We start from the raw sequence: 25962 nt of genomic DNA, 5'->3' as shown, positions 1-25962 counted from the left end.
AATAGATTGGGGTTAGAGAATGAGGAGCTGACACTTAATTTGCACAGAATTTCTATTTAGGTTATTTGCAAATGTTTGGAAATGGATGGTGTTGATAGTAGCACATTTTTGTGAGTGTAATGAACAGTACTGAATTATATAACTGACGGGTTAAAAAGGGTAATTTATATTGTATATGTTACTTGAATAAAAATTAAAAGATAAAACATAGGACTGTATAACACAGTGAACCCTACTGTAGACAATGTACTATAGTTAATAGTAAAAGTATAAGAATGTTCTTTCATGAATTAGGGCAAATGTATCACACTAAAGCAAGTGTGGTACATTTATAATAGGGTGGTATAAGGGAAAAAATTGCCTAGTGTAAACTATGGACAATGGTTAATAGCACTATTTTAAATCTTTTGTCAACTGTAACAAACATAACTACTGTTTTAAAAATAGTACAATTATAAGAAAGTGTTATCATCAATTGTAACAAATTTCCACACCAATGCAAGGTATTAATGGTGGGGTGGTATATAGGAATCCTGTATTTTATGCATGATTGTTCTGTAAATGCACAATTCTCTAATTTAATGAATTAATAAAAAAATAAAAATTGAGTCACTTAGGAAGGATCAAGAATCAAAATGACTTTGGATTTCTCAAAAGCAATACTGGAGGTAAGAAATAATGAAGACTTCAGAAGTCTGAAGGAAAAAAACTGTTCCCATAGCAGAAGTCTATATTCAGGCAAACTATAAACCAAGAGTAAAGACAAATTTAAACATTCATGGTTTCAAAAATTTTGTTTCCCATGCTTTTTCTCCTGGGAGAAGGGAGACCCAGTTATGTACAAAGCAGAGAGGGAAACTAGTCAAGACTGGAGTATATTGGGTCAAGAGACACACTGGTGAGGCTGTCATCACCAAAGCCCCATTACAAGTATACTGCATTTTTAATCAACAGTTGAAATACTGGGTGAGTGTGATTCAGACCCTTATTTTGAGCCAAGAGAAGTTCCTACTCTCTTCCCACAGTATCCTGGAATGGCTAAGGACATTCTTTTTACCCTCAGAAATGTTCTGCTTTGACCTACTTCTAATACCTACAGGTAGGTCATGTTGAGCCTAAAGAGAAAATTCAGAGTATTCCACTCTCCAACCATATTTTGCTAAAGGTTCATTATCTGGCTCACCTATAGCACTGCCAAACACCCAACAGCGATGACCCTTCCCTTCCTAGGACTTATTCCAGACCTTGCTCAGTGACTTCCCCAGCCCCAAAAGGGGCTCTCCAGGAAGATGAATTCAGACTATGTCCCAGAAATTCTGTTTAGCTTATCTTCACCTATGAAAGAGAGTGTAAAAATTATATACAGTTTCAAAAATAATAATAACCCCCCATGTACTCACCACCTAGATTATAAAATAGAACACTTCTGTATCTTCTCTGTACCTATCTCTGATTTTATCCCCCTCACTCTCCATAGAGACAAATACTTTCTAACATCTCTATTACTCATTCCCTTGCTTTTGTTTAGTTTCGCTGCCTCCAAGTAAATACTATTATTTAATTTCAAAAAAACTTAATAGCAAGCACAAACCCAGTGATGTCAAAAAAAAAAAAGACAATACTGTCATTGTTTAGAAGCTTCCCTTTTCACAAGTTTTGATCACCTCCTCTTATGGCAATGGGAAAAAAAAAACACTGATAAATGGTAATCCTGATTTTGTTTTTTTTTCAAACATTAACATATCATTCTGTTCTACATATATAATCAGTAATTCTCAATATCGTCACATAGTTGCATATTCATCATTTCTTAGAAAATTTGCATCAATTCAGAAAAAGAAATAAAAAGACAACAGAAAAAGAAATAAAACGATAACAGAGAAAAAAAAAGATTATACATACCCTACCCCTTATCCCTCGCTTTCATTTATCACTAGCATTTCAAACTAAATTGATTTTAACATTTGTTCCCCCATTATTTATTTTTATTCCATATGTTCTACTTGTCTATTGACATAGTACATAAAAGGAGCATCAGACACAAGGTTTTCACAATCACACAGTCACATTGTGAAAGCTCTATCATTATTCAGTCATCATCAAGAAACATGGCTACTGGAACACAGCTCTACATTTTCAGGCAGTTCCCTCCAGCCTGATTTCGTTTTGACCCACAGAAAGGGAGTGAGTGAATAGCCACAAACCTGGCTGAAAAAGGCAACAACCATTTATTTGATAAATGGATATCCAATACCAAAGGATAGGGTTTAAGCACCAAAACAGAGTAAGCTTAAAAATGCAAAAACAGGAGGATTCTTGGAAGAGTGTAGTAGCAGTAGCATAGTTTTGAATCAACCCAAGTCCTTTCATTAAAAACAGACAGAACAATGAGGATAACAAAAACAAAAACTCACTGACAATATCTACAACAAAACCAGGTGACAAGGTATCCCAATGAACCAACCATGAGGGATGAAGACATATTTCTGACAGCTACACACCTATGTGATATCAGCAGCTGTTTAAGAACAACCAAAGAGAAGGCAGTTAGGCCTCTGATAGTCATGAGGGCAGAAGAATTTCAAATTGTCAACAGGTACTCATTGGAAAATGTGGTGGCCCAATCTGAAAACACCAGTCAAAGCAAAGAGAGGGTTCCACAGGTGATAAGATCTAACTGACAGAGCAAACTCTAAACTCTAAAAACTAACAAACCAAAGGCTACTTTCTATGATAAAACCCTTCTCTTTCTGAGAAGAAACTGGTGGAAATAAAATCCAAATTTGATGCCAAGAGAAGAAAAAAAAAAGTCCACATAAAAGCAGGGAAGGGAACTAAAGAAAGCAGATGTTAAAAAATACAAGGTCATATTTTTTATCACTTGGCAGAAAAAATAGAAATGGACCCTTAAAGTTATCACGACCTTCCTTCCTCTCTAAAATTATCGGAAAACTTATGTCACTTAAAAGATGAGCAACAGAAAATCTCACACAAGTTTACCACAAGAAAAATAGACCAAGAAACAGAGAACTGTCCGCTAAACAGATATAAACTATAACTTAGTATTTCAAAATAAACTAAAAGAAATTTAGAAAATGAGTGAAGCTTTGAAAGAACAAGATAAGTCAAAACTATTACACAGAAATTAGGTTCAGAGGTCAGAGAGCTGGATATTCAAAATTTGAAAAGGAAGGTGAAAAAAGAATAAATTTGACAAGGAAGGTGAAAAACTATAGAAAGAATTAGAAATAAAAGAAAATGTTTTTTGAAAATGAAGACTAAACCAGTAGAAACACAGGAATGAATAAACCCAGTGGATAATGCTTAAAGAAAAAAAAACTTGGAAAGAAAGTATTCTTAAAAAATATAAAGAAATGAAGGATTTCTAGTTATGACCACCTAAGCCCTATCAACAACCCCTCTCCTCTTCCTTCAGAAAACTACTTTAAAACTTGAGCAGAACTTTAAAAAAACTACCTGAAGATACAGACACATGTACAGAGGCAGATAGACTCTGCTGGGGAAGCCACATCCCATGGAGGAAGGGAGACAGGGAGTTATACATGTAAGCTCCCCTCTCATTGTCTTTAGACTGGAGCTAAGTAAAGTCCATGTAACACACACAGTGGTAAAGGCAGACATGGGAAAACCCAATTTTTCTGGTCTGGGAAACCAGAAAAGTTAAGCCAACAAACCATAAATGCTGAAGTGAGTTGGGGAATCCCACAAGGGAAGAACCAGAGAAAGGATTCCCAAATTCCTTTGGGAGTATCTCTTTGACTCCTGAACTATACAAGTGCAAAACAGACTCAAGCAGCCCAGCTAAAGACAAAAGAACTGAAGAGAACAAGGAATAAGTGCACGAGCAACAGAATTGAAGTTCAAGCCTAGCCAAACTTCTAAAAGTCTAGCCAGACTATTACCTACTAAAATAAAATATATAAACTCCATTAGTGGAAAACAATAGAATACCAAATCTCCCCAACTTAACATTCCTAATGTCTAGGATAATATCCAGAACTACCAGGAAAATGAAACATTCTCAGAAGAAAAAAAAAAATCAGTCTAGTTTGATCCTGAGATGAAACAGATGTTGGAATATCCATTGACAAAGATTCTAAAACAACTACTACACTTATCCTCAATGAAGTAAGCAAAATATATTTTCAATACATGAAATTTTCAACAGGAAAATGGGAAGTCTCAGCAGTAGAAATCATTTTTAAAAAAGAACAAAATAGGGCGGGCCACAGTGTCTCAGCAGGCAAGAATGCTTGCCTGCCATGCCAGAGGACCAGAGTTCGATTCTCGGTGCCTGTCCATTTAAAAAAAAAAAAAAGAACAAAATAGAAATTCTAGAACTAAAAACTATAATTTCTGAAATAAAAAAATTAACTGGACGGACTTGGTGAAATGAGCATGACAGAGGAAAGTGTAAATGAACTTGAAAGTAGATCAATTGAAAGTATACAAGCTGAAGAATAGAGTGAAAAAAAGATTTTAAAAAAAAGAACAGTGCCTCAGAAATGTTAGATGATATCGTAAAGTGTGTATGTAATTGAATACCAGGAGAGGACAGAAAAAAATATTTGAAGAAATAACGGCCAAGCATTTTCAAAGTTTTATAAGACAGAAATTTTCAAACACAAAATGAAAACACTAAGCAGCCTAAACACATAGAAGCCCATTGAATAGAAGCCCGCATGATATTCAAACTGTTGAAAGCAAAGGTAGAGTGTATCTTGAAAGTTGCAAGAGAAAAACAATATATTACAGATATACTTCAATTAATGGCTTACTCCTCTTTTGAAACCATAAAGGGCAAAATATCATGGAGTAACTTTTTTAAAGAAAGGTACTGAAAGAAAAAAACTGTAAAAGCAAAATTCTATATTCAGCAAAAATATTATTCAAGCATAAAAGCAAAATAAAGACATTTCTAGACAAGAGAAATCTAAAAACTTTGGTCACAAGCAGAGCTACACTACAAAAAGGGCTAAGGGAAGTTTATCAGGCTAAGAGAAATGACATCAGATGGAAACCTGGATCTTCCGAAAAGAACAAAGAACATTCAAAACGGTAAACATATTGGTAAATGCAAAAGATAACACTTCCAGTTTCCAATTCCAAATATAAAGAGCTTAGAAGTCATCACTCCCATCTCCACAAGAAAAAAGGTAAAAAATGGAAAATCAACAACTCTTCTTAAATCTATTAGAAAATTAAGATCACAGGGCAACAACAGACAGGCTGATAGAATCACAGCTTACTGGGAACAGAAACCACCTGGAGACAGTATTAGGTAGAAACACATAAAGCGTTATTGACTAATTGCTAGAGACTGAGCATGGACTAGTTTGACAGAGGAGAATTTCCTAGAGGCCCAACCTTAAGAAGGTCTGAAACTTTCATCAGTTTTACTTCCAGGAGTCCCAACAGTTCTCACTGTGAATATTGGAGAAAACTCGGATTGTGCTTCCAGCCGGGGAAGAGAAGATGTAACCATTTTGAAATACATTCAGAACACTTTGTTCTCCTTAACAGACGCCTGCCCTCAAGGATAACTATCATATCAGAATCTAACCAACATAGGTTTTATCAGTGCCTAACCAACAAACAGGAAGGGAAATACTTGACTCCAGCTCCCTTTAACCTTCATCTCACCTAAAAGGTTTTTAAAAAAAAAAGCTGAGATGCACTTATGAAGATAACAGCCCAGGGGCCTAGTCTCACAAAAAGACCCAGAAGTCATCACAGTGTTATAGAACTCTGCCTCCCCACACTTTTTGCTACCACATCATATATTCCTCTGTTATTGAACAGGAGCATCATGTATTGCTCCTATACAATAACAGAGGAATACAGCTGAAAAGAACTGTAAGTTTTGGGCCCTATTTACAAAAAAGTTTCTAGGAAACTCCAAGGAAAACAGGAGAGACAGAAATAAGGATACCAGAGGAAATTTTAGCCTCCAACACCTCTAGCTAGAGCAAACAGTAAACACAGTCTAACTCCTAGCCAGATACACAAAAATCTCACACCACAGACCTGTTTATCTTTCCTTTATCCAATAATCAGCTTTTTGTACTTTTAAAAATTCTGAAGTGTTCTAAAAGGCAAAAAAAGTTAAAAATAAGGGCAAGCATAAGAACCAAATTCAAATATGGCACAGGTTTTTGAATTATCAAAATTTGGAATTAAAATAACTATGATTAATATGCTACAGACTCTAATGGATGAAGTGGACAGCATGCAAGAACAGATGGGTAATGAAAGCTGAGAGATAAAAACTCCAAGAAAAAGTCAGAAGGAAAATCTAGAATTCAAAAAAATTTTAAAAGAAATGAAGAATGCCTTTGAGGGCCTTATCAGAACATCAGATGTGGCTAAGGAAAGAATCAGTGAGCTTGAATATATGGCAATAGAAATTCCAAAACTGAAAACCAAAGATAAAAAAATTTTTTTTAAATGGAACAGACTATCCTAGAACTAGGCGACAATTATAAAAGCTGTAACATATGAATGTGCGTATTATACTCAACTGCATAAAATTAAAGACAAAGAAAATTTTGAAAGAAGCCAGAAATAAAACACCTTACCAAGGAGAACAAGGATTAGAATTACAAGGAGGTTGGACAAGATGGCAGCTTAATGAAGTGTGGAATTTAGTTTGCCCTCCAAAGTAGCTAGTAAATAGCCAGGAACAGTACAGATCAACTGCTGGGGGAACATCAGTGACTGGACACAAAGCATATACCAGTATAGACCAGGTAGAACAGCTGAGATCCCACACAGAACTATAAGTCCCCCAAGCCACAGAAGCCAGTAACCCTCTCCCATGGACACAACAAGCTGGTTCCCTGAGGGGAAAGGAAACAGACTTTGCTACTAGCAAGGACTTAACTCACCAACTTCCAATTGCAGAATTAATTTAAAAATTCTGACTACTGGAAGCAGGCCCCAGCACAGATAAACCTGAAAGAACTGTAAGGCTTGGGCCCTATTTAAGAGAAGTTTCTAGGAAACCCCAAAGAAAATAGGAGAGACAGAAATAAGGATACCAGAAGTTTTTGCCCCAGCAAGAGAGAGGATGGGGCTGATGGGGAAAAAAAAATAGAGGTTTTTGAGTTGGACAGCAATACTGGAAAAGGGCTGAACCCCAAGAAAGGGGATTAACTGTTCATGTGGAAGAAAAAACGTTCCTGTGGAAGAACTAGAGAAAGAACAGTGAACTAATCCCAACGCAAACAAAAGGAAAGAAATCATGAAGATCAGAACAGAAATAAATGAAATTGAGAATATGAAAACAAATGAGAAAATTAGCAAAACCAGAAGTTGGTTCTTGGAGAAAATCAATAAAATCGAAGGACCCTTAGCTAGACTGACAAAAAAAGAGAGAGAGGATGTGAATAAATAAAATCAGAAATGGAAGAGGGGACATAACCACTGACCCTGTAGAAACAAAGGAAGTAATGAGAAAATACTATCAGCAACTATATGCTAATAAATTAGACAACATAGATGAAATGGACAACTTTCTAGAAAGGCTTGAACAACTAATATTGACATGAGAAGAAACAGACCTTAACAAACCAATCACAACTAAAGAGATTGAATCAGTCATCAAGAAACTCCCCAAAAAGAAAAGTCCAGGACCAGATGACTTCACATGTGAATTCTATGAAGCACTCATGAAAGAATTAGTACCAATTCTCCTTAATTTCTTCAAAAAAATTGAAGAGGAAGGAAAGCTACCTTAACTCACTATGAAGCGACATCATCCTAATACCGAAGCCAGACAAAGATACTACAAGAAAAAAAAATTACAGACAAATCTCTTTAATGAATATAGATGCAAAAATCCTCAACAAAATACTTGCAAATCAAATCCAGCAGCACATTAAAAGAATTATACACCATGACCAAGTGGGATTTATTCCAGGCATGCAAGACTGGTTCCACACAAGAAAATCAATGTAATACACCATACGAATAAGTCAAAGTGGAAAAACCACATGATCATCTCAACTGGTGCAGAAAAGGCATTTGACAAAATTCAATATTCTTTCTTTATGAAAACACTTCAAAGGACAGGAATAGAAGGGAACTTCCTCAACATGATAAAAGGAATAGATAAAAAACCCACAGCTAACATCATCCTCAATGGAGACAGACTGAAAGCTTTCCCTCTAAGATAAGGAATAAGACAAGGATGCCCACTGTCATCACTGTTATTCAACATTGGCAGAGCAATTAGACAAGAAAAAAAATAAAAGGCATCCAAATTGGAAAGGAAGGAGTAAAATTTTCACTGTTTGCAGATGACATGATACTATTTATCAAAAATCCTGACAAACCTACAGCAAAGCTGCTAGAGCTAAAAAATGAGTACAGCAAAGTGGCAGGGTACAATATCAATGCCAAAAAATCAGTAGTATTTCTATACACTAGTGATAAGCAATCTGAGAAGGAAATCAAGAAAAACATCTATTTACAACAGCAACCAAAAGAATAGAGTATTTAGGAATAAATTTAACTGAGGATACAAAAGACCCATACACAGAAAACTACAAGAAATTGCTAAAAGAAATCATGGGAGACCTAAATAAATGGAAGGGCATACCATGCTCATGGATTGGAAGACTAAATAAGGTTAAAATGTCAATTCCACCCAAATGATTTATAGATTCAATGCAATACCAATTAAAATCCCAACATCTTACTTTGCAGAAATAGAAAAACCAATAACCAAATTAATTTGGAAGGGTAGGGTACCCCAAATGCTAAAAATATTTTGAGAAAGAAAAATGAAGTGGGAGGTCTCACACTACCTAACTTTAAAGCATATCACAAAGCTATAGTGGTCAAAACAACATGACTGGCATAAAAATAGATATATCGGCCAATGGAATCAAATAGAGTGTTCACAAACAGACTTTCTCAACTATGGACAGTTGATCTTTGATAAGGCAGTCAAGCCAATCCACTTGGGATGGAACAGCTTCTTCAAAATTGGTGCTTAGAGAAGTAGATGTCTATATGCAAAAGAATGAAAGAGGATCTATATCTCACACACTATGCAAAAATTAACTCAACATGGATCAAAGACCTAAACATTAGATCTAAGACCATAAAACTTTTAGAAGAAAATGTAGGGAAATATCTTATAAAACTTGTAGTAGGAGATAGTTTCCTAGACCTTCTACCAAAGCACAAGCATTGAAAAAGAAATAGATAAATGGGAACTGCTCAAAATTAAACACTTCTGTGCATCAAAGAGCTTTGTCAAGAAAGTAAAAGGCAGCCTCCACAGTGGGAGACAGAATTTGGAAACCACATATCAGATAAGGATTTAGTATCCAGAATATGTAAACAGATTCTTCAACTGAAAAGAAAAAGACAAGCAACCCAATTAAAACATGAGCAAAACACACGAACAGACATTTCTCAAAAGAGGAACTGCAAATGGCTAAAATGCACACGAAAAGATGTTCAACTTCACTTTAGCTATTATGCAAATCAAAACCACAATGAGATATCATCTGACTCACCAGAATGGCCATGATCAAAAAAACAGAAAACAGCAAGTGCTGGAAAGGATGTGGAGAAAGAGGCACACTTATCCACTGTTGTTGAGAACGTAAAATGGTACAACCACTCTGGAAGGCAGTTTGGTGGTTCCTCAGGAAGCTAAGTATACAACTGCCATATGATCCAGCAATCCCATTATTGGGTATATAATCAGAGGACCTGAGGGCAAGGACACAAATGGACATTTGCACACCAATGTTTATAAACAGCATTATTTACAATTGCCAAAAGATGGAAACAGTCCAAATGTCCACCAATGGATGAGTGACTAAACAAGCTGTGGTAGGTACATACAATGGAATATTACACAGCTGTAAGAGAATGAAGTCATGAAGCACAGAACAACATGGATGAACCTTGAAGACATTATGCTGAGTGAAATCAGCCAGAAATAAAAAGACAAATATTGTATGGTCTCATTAATATAAACTAACATCAATGAGTGAACTTTGAGAATTGAAGTTAAGGATACAGGTTATCAGGTGATAGAAATAGGGTAGAAATTGGACAACTGATGCTTAAGGAATACAGACTGTGCAACAGGAATGATTGTAAAAATTCAGAAATGGATAGCACAATACTACCTGATTGTAGCATAATAATATAAATACAATGAATGAAGCTGAATGTGAGTATGATAGAAGGGCTGGAGGCACATATGAAACCAAAAGGAAAGATAGAGGATAAACACTGAGACAGTATGATTTAGGAATGCCTGGAGTGGACAATGGTGGTGATTAAATGTACAAATAAAAAAAATGCTTTTGCAAGAGGGAGAACAAATAATGTCAACATTGCAGGGTGCTGAAAATAGATGGTATGGGGGGGGAGTACTATCAATGCAAACTAGGGTCTCTAGTCAACAGTAATATTGTAATATACTTCCACTGACTGTAACAAAGGCATTATGCCAAAACTAAATGTCAACAGGCAGGAGGCATGGGTGAGGGGTATGGATTCTTTGTGGAAGAAAAGGAAATGTCTTCATATAGATTATGGTGGCAAAGGCATGTCTATACACTTAGGTTGGATTGTATGATGTGTGAATAACACTGTTTAAAAATGAACAGAGAGAAACAAGTGCTAGAGATTTTGTGGAGAAAGAGATGTACCTAGTCACTGTCAGTAGGGAAAAACTGAGAGGTGCAGCCCCTTAGAGGTAGTGTGGTGGTTCCACATGAGGCTAGGGGTGGGGTTGCCATATGATCCTGAAACCTGTTGCTCAGTATATACCTGGAGGAACTGAGTGTGAAGACGCGAATCGACTTTGCACACTGGTGTTTCTGGCAGAGATTCACAACGGATGGAGGTGGCCAAGGGTACAATGACTGAGGAATGGAAGGAGGAAATACGGTGTATACATACAAGGGACTATTGAGCAGCCACAAGAAGGGAATGAAGTTGTGAGGCATGCAACTAGGTATATAAACTTAAGGACTGTATGTTGAATGAAATGTAAGGAACAAAAAGACAAATATTATCATGCCTTGATCATATGGATAACTATAATATAAAAATTCAGTGAACTAAAATCGAGAACATGGGTTATTAGTTAGGGCCTAGTGTCAAGGATCCTACACTGTAAGCTCTTACAGCAGTCACATATATTCAGGAGTTGTAACTGCTGTTTTTAAGTCTGAGACACTGAGCTGAGTATCGTTCCCAGAAACTTCAGGTATTTATGTGGCACCTGAGACTGAATTAGAGTTCTGAAGCTATGAAAGTCAGCAGTACCCCATATACGAACTGTTTAAAAAGTTGAAAAAATGATCAGACTTCAAGAAGAGATATGAATGAAGTTGATCTGGATAGGACTAAGGTAAATCAGAATACAGGATAAAGGATGATATCGTCCATATTTTAAAACTCCAACTTCTGTGTGAGACCAAAGGGAGAGATGCTTATTTGCAGCAAAATTTATATTTTGGGTAGTGCATTTCCGAATTCAACTTGTATGGTCAGTTTAGTCGAACACCGTAAGTACACGGAATCTTGAATAGGGTGTGAGATCTTGTTGGTTTGTCCAGGTTAGTGTGATACCCCGATATATCCCAGAGTAATTTGGGCAGTGAATAAAGAAGTATTTGCAAGGTCCCCTTTGGGGACTAGGGAGAAAGGAGGAAATGTTCAACTTCCCCATTTGGAGAACTTCTGATCTTCTCACAAGCAGGGGAGACAACTAAATCAATACATCAAGCCCTCATTGGGGCTTGCACCTATGAAACTTATTCCTGCAAAGGATAGGCTAAGCATACTTAAAATTATACCTAAAAGTCACCCCCAGAGAACCTATTTTCTTGCTCAGATATGGCCTCTCTCTCTAAGCCAAATCAGCAGGTGAACTCACTGCCCTTCCTCCTATGTGGAAAGAGAGAAATGAGACAAAGTAAAGTTTTGTTGGCTGAGAGATTTCAGAGTCAAGAGGTTAATCTGGAGGTTATTCCTATGCATTATATAGATATCCCCTTTTAGTTCATGGTGTATTGTAGCGGCTGGAGGGAAGTATCTGGAATTGTTGAGCTGTGTTCCTGTAGCCTTGATTCTTGTAGATGATTGTATAAAGATATAACTTTTACAATGTGACTGTGGGATTGTCCTTTTATCCAGGGTATGGACCGATGAGTAAAAAATATGGATAAGGAATTAATAAATAATAGGAGGGACAAAGGGTAAAATAAATTGGGTAGAATGAAATACTAGTGGTCAATGAGAAGAAGGGGTAAGGGGTACAATATGTATGAGCTTTTTCTTTTTTCCTTTTATTTCTTTTTCTGGTGTGATGCAAATGTTCTAAAATATGATCATAGTGATAAATACATAACTATGTGATGATATTGTGAGCCATTGACTGTACACCATGTATGAACTTTATGTGTGTGAAGATTTATCAATAAAAATATTTTTCTATGGATAAAAGAAATAAATAATGGGGGAGAAGGAGTAAAATAAATTGGGTAGATTGAAATACCAATTGTCAATCGGAGTGGGTAAGCAGTATGGAATGTATGAGTTCTTCTCTTTTCTTTTTATTTCTTTTTTCTGGAGTGATATAAATGTTCTAAAAATGTTCACAGATCACAGTGATGAATACACAACTATGTGATGATATTGTGAGCCCTTGCATGTACACCATGTAGGGACTGTATGTGTGTGAAGATTTCTCAATAAAAATAATTTTTAAAAAAAGAATTACATTGAGTTTCTCATCAGAAGCCATGCAAACAAGAAAACAGAGTGAAATATTTAAACTGCTAAAAGAAAAAAAAAAACCAACATAAAATTCTATATCCAGGGAAATTATCCTCCAAAGTGTAGAATTAAAGCTTTTCTCAGACAAACAAAACCTGCAGAGACTTTGTCACCAACAGTCTTGCCTTGCAAGAAATGTTAAAAGAAGTTATTCAGAGAGAAGTAAAATGATATAGGTAAGAAACTTGGATTACATAAAGAAGGGAAACACATTCAAGAAGAAATAAAGGTAAACTAAATGCAAAAAACTATTTTTCTCTTTTACCACTTAATTTCTGTATAAATCATATAACTGTTTAAAAATTTAAATCATAACATTTTCTTGTAGCGTTTATAATATGTAGATGTATTATATTTTAACTATAAAATAAAGGGGAAAATGAGCCTATATAGTTTCAAAAATGTCTATATTTTAAATAAAGTAGTACATTATTAACTAAAAATTAACAGTGAAAATTAAGGATGTACATTGTAATTGCTATTGCAACCATTATAAAAAATACTGCATAAAAGAATATCTAAGAAGCCAACAGGAAAATCAAAATGGTTGAAAGGAAATAAATGGGGAAAAGATATATCACATAAAAAGTAAGCTAGAGAAGCAAGAACTATATTTCAGAACAAAACTTGCTAACAAAGATACAGAAGATATTTCATCATGATAAAAGGGAAAACTCAACAAGAAGACATAATATTCAAAAATGAGTATGAAGGGACAGAAAAGCGACCAGGAGAACAGCTCCAGGGTGCCAAGGACTAGACAGGGTACGCTACACTACACAGGGAGGTCCTGGATGAAAAAGAGAAATTGGGATGGAGAGAATGGGGTGAGTGTGCTCATTCATGACTCCACCTGGGGCAAGCAGTGGTGTGCAGGAAGGAGTAGGGCACCCCTGCACTCATGCCTGTCTCTGCAGCTAGCTTGGGAGATGTTCCCTCTCAGCTCCTCAGCTGGGAGTTCCCATGGGGAGCCCAGAAGCCAGCTGAGACCTTCCAGCCAGTGCACAGTGCCTGCCCACAACTGCCTGAGGCAGGTTTTGGCAGAGACTGGAGTGCCCTTCATTTGAGAGGAGGGGAAGATGTCGAGTGGAGCCAGTCTGACAACTGACTGGTGAAAGAGACTCATTGGGTCCTGCTACCGCTCCCTTTTCCCTATGGAGGTCCAGAGTCCTCAGGTGTACTGGTGGAGAAGCTCAGACAAGGAAGCAAGCCAAGCAGTGCCACGTTGTTAGGCTTTTCTGGGCTGGCTGAGGGCAGGCACAGTTGAAATAGTCAGTCCCATAGCCCAAGGTCATCCCCGGCAGGAGCCTGGCAACCACCAGACCCTTCAAGTCCACAAGTAGATTATCGACCACTGCAACCAGAGGTAGGCCTGATAGGAAGGGGTGGACCAAGAGTGCCATCTGCTGGGAAGACATGGAAAGTGCAGTCTGGCAAACTGCCTATTTACTCACCTTTCATCAGATCTTCAAATAAAGTTGCATCCCCTGCATGAGATCCAGGCCTTCATTCAGTGGGGAATACTGACAAACCAAGAGTAAAAGGAGATCTTCAATATGAACCCATGCAGATACAAAACATTAGATGAGCAAGGGACATCACTTTCAAAATAACCTTATCAAGAAAATCAAATGCCCTGAAGCCAACAAAACTCACAAAGCACTTAAAGATGCAGGCAGATATGGCCCAATCAAATGATCAAATTAAAACATTGGAAGAGACACAGAACTTGAAACAACTGTTCAAAGATGTTCATAGAAATCTCATAAATAAATTCAATGGGTTGGCTAATGACATAAAGGATATCAAGAAGACACTAGAAGAACATAAAGAAAAATTTGAAAGAATAAACAGAAAACTAGCAGAGCTCCGAGATGAAAAATACTGTAGACAAAATTTTAAATATACTAGAGATACACAACAGCATATTTGAAGAGACAGAAGAAGGTATAAGTGAACTAGAGGAGAGGACAACTGAATTCGAACATAGAAAAGAACAAATGACAAAAAGTTGGAAATACTGGAATTGGATTTTAGGGAAATGATGGACAACACAAAGTGCACAAATACAAAAACCATCGCTGTCCCAGAAGGAGAAGAGAAGAGTAAAGGGTTAGGAAGATTAGTTGAGGATATAATGGGGGGAAACTTCCCAACCCTTATAAAGGACATAAATATGCAAGTCAAAGAAGCTCAACGAACTCCAAATAGAATAAATCCAGATAGGCCTTCTCCAAGATGCATACTAATCATTTTGTCAAATGTTGAAGAGAAGAATAAAATCCTGAAAGCAGCAAGAGAAAAACAATCTGCTACATACAAGGGTAACCAGTTTAGAATTCTCAACTGGCACAATGGAGGTGAGAAGGCAATGGTATGATATATTTAAGATTATGAAAGAGAAATGCTTTCAACCAAGAATTCTTTATCCAGCAAAGCTGTACTTCAAAAGTGAGGGGGAGACTAAAATTTTCACAGACAAACAACTGCTGATAGAATTTGTTAACAAAACGCATGCCCTACGAGAAATACTGAAGAGAGTCCTGTTGACTGAAAAAAGAAGACAGAACCAAAGAGTATCAGTAAGGGTAACTTAAAGGATAAAAAGAGAGAAGGAAAGGAATTTATAGATCTGATGAATAAAAACCAAAGGATAAGATTGTAGACTCAAGTACTACCTTTACAGTAATAATTTTGAATGTTAACGGACTAAATTTGCCAATTAAAAGAGATTGGCAGAATAGGTTTAAAAATATTATCCACGTATATGCTGCTTAAAGAGAGTCATCTTAGACCCAAGGATACAAATAGACTAAAAGTGAAAGGATGGAAAAAGATGTTCCATGCAAGCTATAAACAAAAGAAAGCAGGAGTAGCTATACTAATATCAGACAAAATCGACTTTAAATGTAAAGCTGTCATAAGAGACAAGGAAAGACACTACATATTAATAAAATGGACAATTACCAAGAAGAAATAACAACCATAAACGTTTATGCTCCCAATCAAGGAGCTCCAAAGTACATGAAGGGAGCAAAAGATGTTTCAACAATAATAATGGGAGACTTCAATACACCACTTTCCTTTATAGATAGAACAAAGAGGATCAACAAAGAAATAGAAAACCTAAACAATGTGATAAATGAATTAGACCTAACAAACATATATAGATCGTTACACCCCAAAACACCAGGATATGTATTCTTCTCTGGTGCTCATGGAACATTCTCCAGCATAGATCATATGCTGGGGCACAAAACAGGTCTTAACAAATTTTAAAAGATTGAAATTATTCAAGGCACTTTCTCTGACCCCAAAAGAATGAAGCTGGAAATCAATAACCACCAAAGAACCAGAACTTTTACAAATATATGGAGATTAAACAGCACACTCTTGAACAATCAGTGGGTCAAAGAAGAAATTGCAAGAGAAATATTTGGAAACTATTGAAAATGAAAATACAACAGATCAGAACTTATAGGATGTGGCAAAAGAAATACTGAGAAGGAAATGTATAGCCCTAAATGCCTATATTAAAAAAGAAGAAAGAGTAAAAATTGAGGACTTAAATGCGCACCTGGAGGAACTAGAGAAAGAACAGCAAACCAACCCCAAAGCAAACAGAAGAAGAGAAATAACAAAGATTAAAACTGAGTTAAATGAATGGGAGAACAAAAAGAAATAGAAAGAATCAATCAAACAAAATGTTAGTTCTTTGAGAAAATCAATAAAATCAATGGACCCCTAGCTAGGCTGACAAAGAAAAGCAGAGAGAGGATGCAAATAAACAAAATAGAAATGAGAGGGGGATTATTACCATGGACCCTGAAGAAATAAAATTTTTAAAATCATAAGAGGATACTATGAACAACTATACACCAACAAACTAGATTACTTAGATGAAATGAACAAATTCCTAGAAACACACAAACCTACACTGACCCAAGAAGAAACAGAAGAGCTCAACAAACCAATCACAAGTAAAGGGTTTCAACCAGTCAGCAAAAATCTTCCTACAAAGAAAAGCCCAGGGCCAGATGGCTTCACAGGGGAATTTTATCAAATATTCCAAAAAGAACTAACACAAATCCTGCTCAAACTCTTCCAAAAAATTGAAGAAAAAGGAATACTACCTAACTCGTTTTATGACACTAAGGTCACTCTAATAACAAAACCAGGTAAAGATGCTACAAGAAGGGAAAACTATCGGCCAATATTCCTAATGAATACAGATGCAAAAATTCTCAACAAAATGGTTTCAAATCAAATCCAACAAAAAATTAAAAGAATTATACACCATGACCAAGTGGGGTTTATACCAGGCATGCAAGAATGGTTCAACACAAGAAAATCAATCAATGAAATAGAACACATTAACAAACTGAAAAGGAAAAAATCACATAATCATCTCAACTGATGCTAAAACATTCAACAAAATTCAGCAACCTTTTCTGATAAGAACATTTCAAAAGGTAGAAATTGAAGGAAACTACCCCAATATAATATAGGGCATATATGAAAAATTCACGGCCAACATCATACTCAATGGTGAATGACTGAACACATTCCCCCCCAAAATCAGGAACAAGACAAGGATGCCCACTGTCACTGCTATTATTCAACATTGTGCTAGAAGTTCTAGCTATAGCAATCAGGCGAAAAAAAAAAAGATAAGGCATCTGAATCTGTATCCCATATTATCAGCAGCCCTTACCAACATGAAAAAGTGGGCATAGCCCAAATCCCCCAAAGATAGGAGGAAGATCAAAGGAGAAGATGGAGTTTTAATAGAGAAGATAAGATTTAACAAATGAGTATGACTGCTAAATCATTATACTGATATTTCTTTTAGTCTTCAGTGTCTTTGAGCAGCCAGAAGGAAAAACCTAAAATTGTGGAACTGTAACCCATATCAAACTCTGAAATTTGTTCTATAACTAATTGTAGTGTGCTCTGAAATTTATTGCTTTTATAAATATATATGTTATTTTTCACATTAAAAAATAAATATACATAAAGAAATTTTTTTTTTTCCTCCATCCAAATTGGAGGGCAGTGTGATGGTGGCTCAGTGGCAGAATTCTCGCCTGCCATGCCAGAGACCTGGGTTCAATTTCCGGTGCCTGCCCATGCAAAAAAAGGAAAATATCCAAATTGGAAAGGGAGAAGTAATACTTTATTTGCAGATGATATGATCCGATACTTGGAAAATCCCGAGAAATCTACGACAAAGCTACTTGAGCTAATAATCAAATTCAGCAAACTGGCAGGTTACAAGATTAATGTGCAAAAATCAGTAATGTTTCTATACACAAGTAATGAACTAACTGAGGAGACAATTATGGAAAAAATTCCATTCAAAATAGCACTCAAAGAATCAAGTAGTTAGGAATAAACCTAACTGGAGATGTAGAGGACCTACATCTGTACACAGAGAACTACAAAACTTTGCTAAAAATAAATAAAAGAAGATTTAAATATATAGAAAGAAATTCAGTGCTCGTGGAGAGGAAGGTTAAATGTTGTTACGATGTCAGTTATATCCAAATTGATCTACAGATTCAATGCAATACTAATCAGAATTCCAACAACCTACTTTGAAGACTTGGAAAAGCTAGTTATCAAATTTATTTGGAAAACAAAGAGACTTTAAATAGGCAAAAATATTCTAAAAAAGAATAAAGTGTGAGGATAAACACTTCCTGATTTTAAATATTATTCTAAAGCAATGGTGGTCAAAACAGCATGGTAAAGGCACAAAAATCAATGGAATCAAATTGAGAGTGCAGAAATAGACCACCAAATCTATGGTGAATTGATCTTCAACAAGGCCCCCAAGGCCACTGAACTGGGACAGAACAGTCTTTTCAATAAATGGGCCTGGGAGAACTGGGTATCAATAGCCAAAAGAATGAAAGAGGACCCCTATCTTACACCGTATACAAAAATTAATTCAAAGTGGATCAAAGATCTAGATATAAGAGCCAGTAGCATAAAACTCCTAAAGAAAATAAAGGGAAACATCTTCAAGACCTAGAAATAGGAGGTAGCTTCTTGAACTTGACACTCAAAGCACAAGCAATGAAAGAAAAAAAATAGATAAATGGGAACTCCTCAAAATCAAATGCTTCTGTGCCTCAGAGAACTTGGTCAAAAAGTGAAGAGGCAGCCAAACCAATGGGAGAAAATATGTAAAAACTACATATCAGATTAGGATTTGATATTCAGTAAATATAAAGAAATCATACAAGTCAACAACAAATGAACAAACAAGCCAGTTATAAAATGGCCAAAAGATATGAACAGACATTTTTCCAAAGTGCAAATACAAATGGCTAAAAAAACACAAGAGATGTTAATCTTCACTAGCTATAAGGGAAATGCAAGCCAACTACAATGAGATATCATTTCACACCTATAAAAATTACTGCTATTAAACAAACAGGAAACTACAAATGCAGGAGAGGATGTGGAGAATTTGAACACTTCTTCAGAGCTGGTGGGAATGTATAATGGTACAGCAGCCATGGAAGACAGTTCTAAATATCTTCAGAAAACTAAATATTGAGTTGCCCTACAATCTAGCAATATCACTACTCAGTATACACCCAGAAGAACTGAATGCAGTGAAAGACTTTTGCACACCAATGTTCACAATGGCATTATTCACAATTTCCAAAAGATGGAAACAATCCAAGTGCCCATCAAAACACTAGTGGATAGAGTGCACGAGTGGTTCAGTGGTAGAATGCTCGCCTGCCATGCGGCAGACCAGGGTTCAATTCCTGGCTCATGCACCACCATCACTCACCCCACCACATCCCAGAAAAGACTAGTGGCCTTTTAAACAAAACATACAAAAAACATACAATGGGATATTGTGCAGTAGTAGGACAAAATGAGGTCCTGAAGCATATGACAACATAGATGAACCTTGAGGACATAATGCCGAGTGAAATAAACTAAAAGGATAGATACTGTATAATTTTGCTAATATAACCCTGGTAAAGGTAAACTCAGAGTCTTATAATGTAGAATATAGGGGACGTAGAGATACACAGAAGCTAGAGCTAGGTGAATGGTTACCTAATGAAGTTGATTTAAAGGTATGGGAATGGATAGGAGTGATGGTAGCTCATTAATGGGTTTACAAGTAATATTGCCATATTGAAGATGAATATGATTGAAAGGAGTTGTATAGAGCTATGTATCTCACCACTTAACACTCCAAATATAAGTTTTTTCATGAAGCATGTCAAAGATATGATTCTTGTACAAGGAGTCAATAATAGAGGGGTGTTCTAGTTTGCTAGCTGCTGGAATGCAATATACCAGAAACAGAACAGCTTTTAAAAAGGGGAATTTATTAGGTTGTACGTTTACATGTTCCAAGGCCGTGAAAATGTCCAAATTAAAGCAAGGCTATAGAAATGTCCAATCTAAGGCATCCAGAGAAAGATACCTTGGTTCAAGTAAGCTGAGTTTCTCTCTCAACTGAAAAGGTATATGGCGAACACAGTGACATCTGCTAGCTTTCTCTCTAGGCTTCTTGTTTCATGAAATCCCCCCAGTGGCATTTTCCTTCATCTCCAAAGGTCTCTGGTTGCTTGGGGTCTCATGGCTCTCATGACTCTGAAGCTTCTACCAAAATGTTTCCTCTTTTAAAGGATTCCAGTAAGCTAATCAAGACCCACCTGGAATGGGTGGAGTCATGTCTCCCCCTAATCAAAGGTTAATACCCACAATGGGTGTGTCACATCTCTTTGAAGATAATCTAATCAAGTTTCCATCCTACAGTGCTGATAAGGATCAAAAGAAATGGTTGTCGTGACAAGATGGATCAGAATTAAAACATTAAAAGCACATAATCCTTTCAAACCGGCACAAGGGGTGTAGGCAAAAACCTACTATTGCATGCTATGACTTACATTTAACAGAAAGACATCACCAATACCACAGCAGCACCATGGGGTAAAAAACTACAGCAATACTAGGGGTAAATAAAGAGGGGAAGCAGGGGAGGGACAATGCTTTCTTGATTAAAAGAGAGGAAAGAAATGTAATAACATAAAGTATCAGTAGATAGAGTTTAAATAGAGTCAAGAGGCTATTCTGGAGGTTACTCTTATGCAAGCTTCACTTTGATTTTGCTAATTGCCACAGTTAACCAAACCCCAACCAACATCATTCCTGTTAACCCTAAAGAACACCTAGGGCTCTTTATCTGAGATCCTGCAAAAGTTGCACACACTAAGTTTACTTTTCAGAAACCTAAAACCATTATATGGTTCCCAGGTCAGGTAAGTGCTGAAACCCAGAGGTGCCAGTATCTCCAAAAACATCAACCAGTTCCATCCCTCTATCCCATGTTGTTGACACCTCTTCTCAACATGAAAAAAATTAGAATGGGCATAACCCAAATATTCTTAAAGATTGGGAGAAGGATCAAAGGAGACGGAAGAATTATAACAGAGAAGTTAGGATTTAACAAATGAGTATGACTACTGAATCATTATATTGGTATTTTTTTTTTAGTCTACAGTGCTTTGGAATGGCCAGAAGGAAAAACCTGAAATTGTCGAACTGTAACACTTACCAAACTTTGAAATCTGTTCTTTAACTACTTTTTAAAATGTTTGAAATTTACTGCTTTTTTGTATATGCTATAGTATATATAATATAAAATATATATATTAGAGAATATTTTAAACATAATGATGAAAATATAACCTATCAAAATTTGTGGAATGCAGGTATCAGGGCTTACAAGGACATTTACAGCTCTAAATGTCTATACTAGAAATGAAGAAAGGTCTCAAATTAATTACATAAGCATCTACTTTAAGAAACTAGAAAAAGAAGAGCAGATTAAATACAAAGCAAACCAAAGGGAAGAAAGAGTATAGAAACATGAAGAAATGAATAAAATAAAAAATAGAAAAACAATAAAGAAAATCATCAAAACCAAAGGCTGTTTTTTTGAGATTAATAAATTGCCAAACCTCTAACATTCAGATCAAGAAAGAAAAAGAGAGTGAGAGAGTCAAACTGTCAATATCAAAAATAAAAGAAGGATCATTGTTACAGATTCTACAGATATAAAAAGGATAAGGGTTGGAGAGGATGCGGAGAAAGAGGCACACTTATCCACTATTGGTGGGAATGTCAAATGGTGCAACCACTGTGGAAGGCAGTTTGGTGGTTCCTCAAAAAGCTGAATATAGAATTGCCATACGACCCAGCAATACCATTGCTGGGAATCTACTCAAAGGACTTAAGGGCAAAGACACAAACGGACATTTGCACACCAATGTTTATAGCAGCGTTATTTACAATTGCAAAGAGATGGAAACAGCCGAAATCTCCATCAACAGAAGAGTGGCTAAACAAACCGTGGTATATACATACGATGGAATACTATGCAGCTTTAAGACAGGATAAACTTATGAAGCATGTAATAACGTGGATGGACCTAGAGAACATTATGCTGAGTGAGTCTAGCCAAAAACTAAAGGACAAATACTGTATGGTCCCACTGATGTGAACAGACATTCGAGAATAAATTTGGAATGTGTCATTGGTAACAGAGTCCAGCAGGAGGTAGAAACAGGGTAAGATAATGGCCAATTGGAGTTGAAGGGATACAGACGGTGTAACAGGACTAGATACAAAAACTCAAAAATGGACAGCACAATAATACTTAATTGTAAAGTAATCATGTTGAAACACTGAATGAAGCTGCATCTGAGCTATAGGTTTTTGTTTTGTTTTGTTTGATTTTACTATTATTACTTTTATTTTTTTCTCTATATCAACATTCTATATCTTTTTCGGTTATGTTGCTAGTTCTTCTAAACCGATGCAAATGTACTAAGAAATGATGATCATGCATCTATGTGATGATGTTAAGAATTACTGATTGCATATGTAGAATGGTATGATTTCTAAATGTTGGGTTAATTTCTTTTTTTCCGTTAATTAAAAAAAAAAGAGAGAGAGAAGGGGTAATTGGAGCTGAAGGGATACAGACTGTACAACAGGACTGGATATAAAAACTCAGAAATGGACAGCACACTACTACCCAATCGTAATGCAATTATGTTAAAACACTGAATGAAGCTGCATGTGAGGTATAGGTTTTTTGTTTTTTTTTTCTTTCTATTGTTTTAATTCTTATTCTGTTGTCTTTTTATTTCTTTTTCTAAATCGATGCAAATGTACTAAGAAATGATGAATATGCAACTATGTGATGTTATTAAGAATTACTGATTGTACATGTAGAATGGAATGATTTCTAATTGCTTTTTTAATTCTTTTTTTAATTAATAAAAAAATTCAAAAAAAAAGGATAAGGGAATATTACAAACAACTTTATGCCAATAAATTTGACAATCTAGGTGAAATGGACAATTCCTTGAAAGACATAATAAATAAAATTTGCCCAAAGGGGAGAAAAACTGTGAACAGTTCCATATTAATTAAAGAAATTTAACTTGAAATTCAAAACTTTCTCAAAATAAAATATTCTGGGCTCTGATGGTTTCAATGGTGAACGATACTAACAACATATTATTAGAAAATTAAATTTCAAAAACAACTCCATTCACAATAGCAGCAAAAAAAAAAACCTAGGAATAAATTTAGTGAAAGATGTGTCATCTACAAAATATTACAAAGTTAAATCAAACAAGACCTAAATAAGTGCACATATATGTCAATTCCAAAGATTGGAAGACTCAAAGTTGTTAAGGGAGTGTGGTAGTTAGATTCAGCTGTCAACTTGGCCAGGTGAAAGCACCTAGTTCTGTTGCTGTGGACATGAGCCAATGGTATGTGAACCTCATCTGCTGTTGATTTACATCTGCAGTCAGCTAGAAGGTGTGTCTGATGCAATGAATGACGTTTGACTTAATTGGCTGGTGCTTAAATGAGAGAGCTCAACGTAGCACAGCCTAAGCAGCTAGGCATTCCTCATCTCAGCACTCGCAGCTCAGCCCAGGCCTTTGGAGATGCAGAAAGAAGTCACCCGGGGGAAAGTTGTTGGAACCCAGGGGCCTGGAGAGAAGGCCAGCAGAGACCATTCTGTGCCTTCCCATGTAAGAAAGAACCTCAGTGGAAAGTTAGCCTGCCTTTCCTCTGAAGAACTAACAAAATAAATCCCCTTTTATTAAATGCCAATCCATCTCTGGTGTGTTGTATTCTGGCAGCTAGCAAACTAGAACAGGTAGTAACCGTCCCTAAATTGATCAATAGATCAAAATCAAACTAACCTTCTTTTGAAAAAAAACAAGTCAGTATTAAAATTTATATGGAAAGGAAAAGGACCCAGTATACCTAAAGACAATTTTGTAAAGTAATAATAAAATTGGAGATCTTACACTATTTGGTAGTTTGTAAGCTAATAAACCCCCAATGTAAAATCCAACTCATTTCTGGTATATTGCATTCTAGCAGCTTTAGCAAACTAAACCCATTACTTGATTTCAAGACTTACCATAAATTTATAATAATAAAGATAGTACAGTATTGGCATAAGGATAAACATATTGTTCGATTCTACATAGATGAAATACTTGGAATAAGCAAATTCATAGGGACAGAAAGTAGATTGGAGATCACCAGGAACTGGGGTGGTGAGAGGCAAGGTGGAATGGGAAGTTTTTACTTGATGGGCACTGGGTTTCTGTTTGGGGTGATCAAAAAGTTTTGTTAATGGATTATGGTGATGGTAGCGCACACAACATTGTAAATGCAATTAATGCCACTGAACTGTACACTTTAAAATGTTCAAAATGGAAGAAAGGTTTATTTGATCTGGAACTGAAAGTTCCTGTAAGGCATAATCTAACTCAACCTATCTGTATAGCTCATTTGAACAATTGAAACACAGGGAGTCCAGAATAAGAAAGAGGTCCTTTAATCTTGTATAGAATATTGCAATGCCTGGATACACCCTAGAGTATATTAACCACATAATCAAAAAGTATTGGCAAAGTCCCCTGAGGGATGGGAGAAAGAATATGGAACAGTTAAACCTTAACATCAGGGAATCATCCCCTGATACTGTGTTAAACTTTAAGGACACCCAAATCAATAGGCCAACCCCTTAATCATGAGGCTTACTCTTGTAAAGCTTACGTAAGTAGCAGAGAAGCTTAGACTCAGACTCTTGCAGAGTTACTTCTGGAGGACCTCTGTTGTTGCTCATATGTGGCCTCACTCTAACTAAGCCCAACTCTGCAAGTGAAATCATTGTCCTCCCCGCTATGTGGGACATGACATCCAGGGGTGAAAGTCTCCCTGGCAACGTGGGAGATGACTCCCAGACATGAATCCAGCCCTGACACCAAGGGATCATCAATTCCATCCTGACCAAAAGGGGGAAAAGAAGTGTAACAAAGTATCAATGGCAGAGAGAGTTTAAATAGAGTTAGGAGGTTGTTCTGAAGGTTGCTGTATGCAAGCTTCAGGTAGACCTTGCTACCTATCATAACCTGCCAACCCCCAATCATGACCATTCCAGCCAATCCTAAAGAATACCTAGGACAATATATAAGACTGCAAGGGTTCCATGCACTAGAGTAACTTTCCAGAAACCTACAACCTCCAGATGGGTCCCTGGCCCAGATAAGTCCTGACACCTATCCCAGCCTCTCCAGAACATCAGATGGTTCCATCTCCCTACTCCATATCAGTGACAGACCCTTCCAATACCAAAAATTAGGATTGCCATAGCCCAAACAACCCAAATGAGAGTTATGGAAGGATCAAAGCTATTAATGGTGGAATTATACATAGAAGATAGGACTTAACAAATGAATATGAACGCGGAATCATTAAACTGATATCTCTTTTAGTCTCCAGTAATTTAGAGCAGCCAGAAGTAAAAACTTAAAATTTTGGAATTGTAACCCACGTCAAAGTCTGAAATATGTTCTACAACTAATTGTGGTGCTGTGCTTTGAAATTTATAGCTTTTTTGTATATATGTTATTGTTCACAAAAAAGAAGGGAAAAAAGTCCATTGTGATGATAAAAAAATATTTAAGCTTTCTAGCATCCTATATTCTGGAGCAGTTAGAAGGAAAATTTTGAGAGGATTGTATGGTAGCCCATGACAAA

At 36.2% G+C, this 25962-nt stretch overlaps 1 long non-coding RNA gene across 1 annotated transcript in view; it reads right to left on the bottom strand.

The window, feature by feature from the left end:
• Positions 1–676: 676 nt before the first annotated feature.
• LOC143652141 (uncharacterized) overlaps positions 677–25962 on the bottom strand; it is a 157561-nt gene continuing 132275 nt past the window's right edge. The window contains exon 6 of the long non-coding RNA XR_013160435.1: positions 677–1335. This is a non-coding gene — a long non-coding RNA (uncharacterized LOC143652141). The remainder of the gene's footprint in view (positions 1336–25962) is intronic.

Source organism: Tamandua tetradactyla, chromosome 12 (assembly GCF_023851605.1).
Source record: "Tamandua tetradactyla isolate mTamTet1 chromosome 12, mTamTet1.pri, whole genome shotgun sequence".
Classification (NCBI taxonomy): domain Eukaryota; kingdom Metazoa; phylum Chordata; class Mammalia; order Pilosa; family Myrmecophagidae; genus Tamandua; species Tamandua tetradactyla.
The sequence above is the reverse complement of the archived record's forward strand: the minus strand, read 5'-3'. Positions and strand labels throughout refer to the sequence as shown.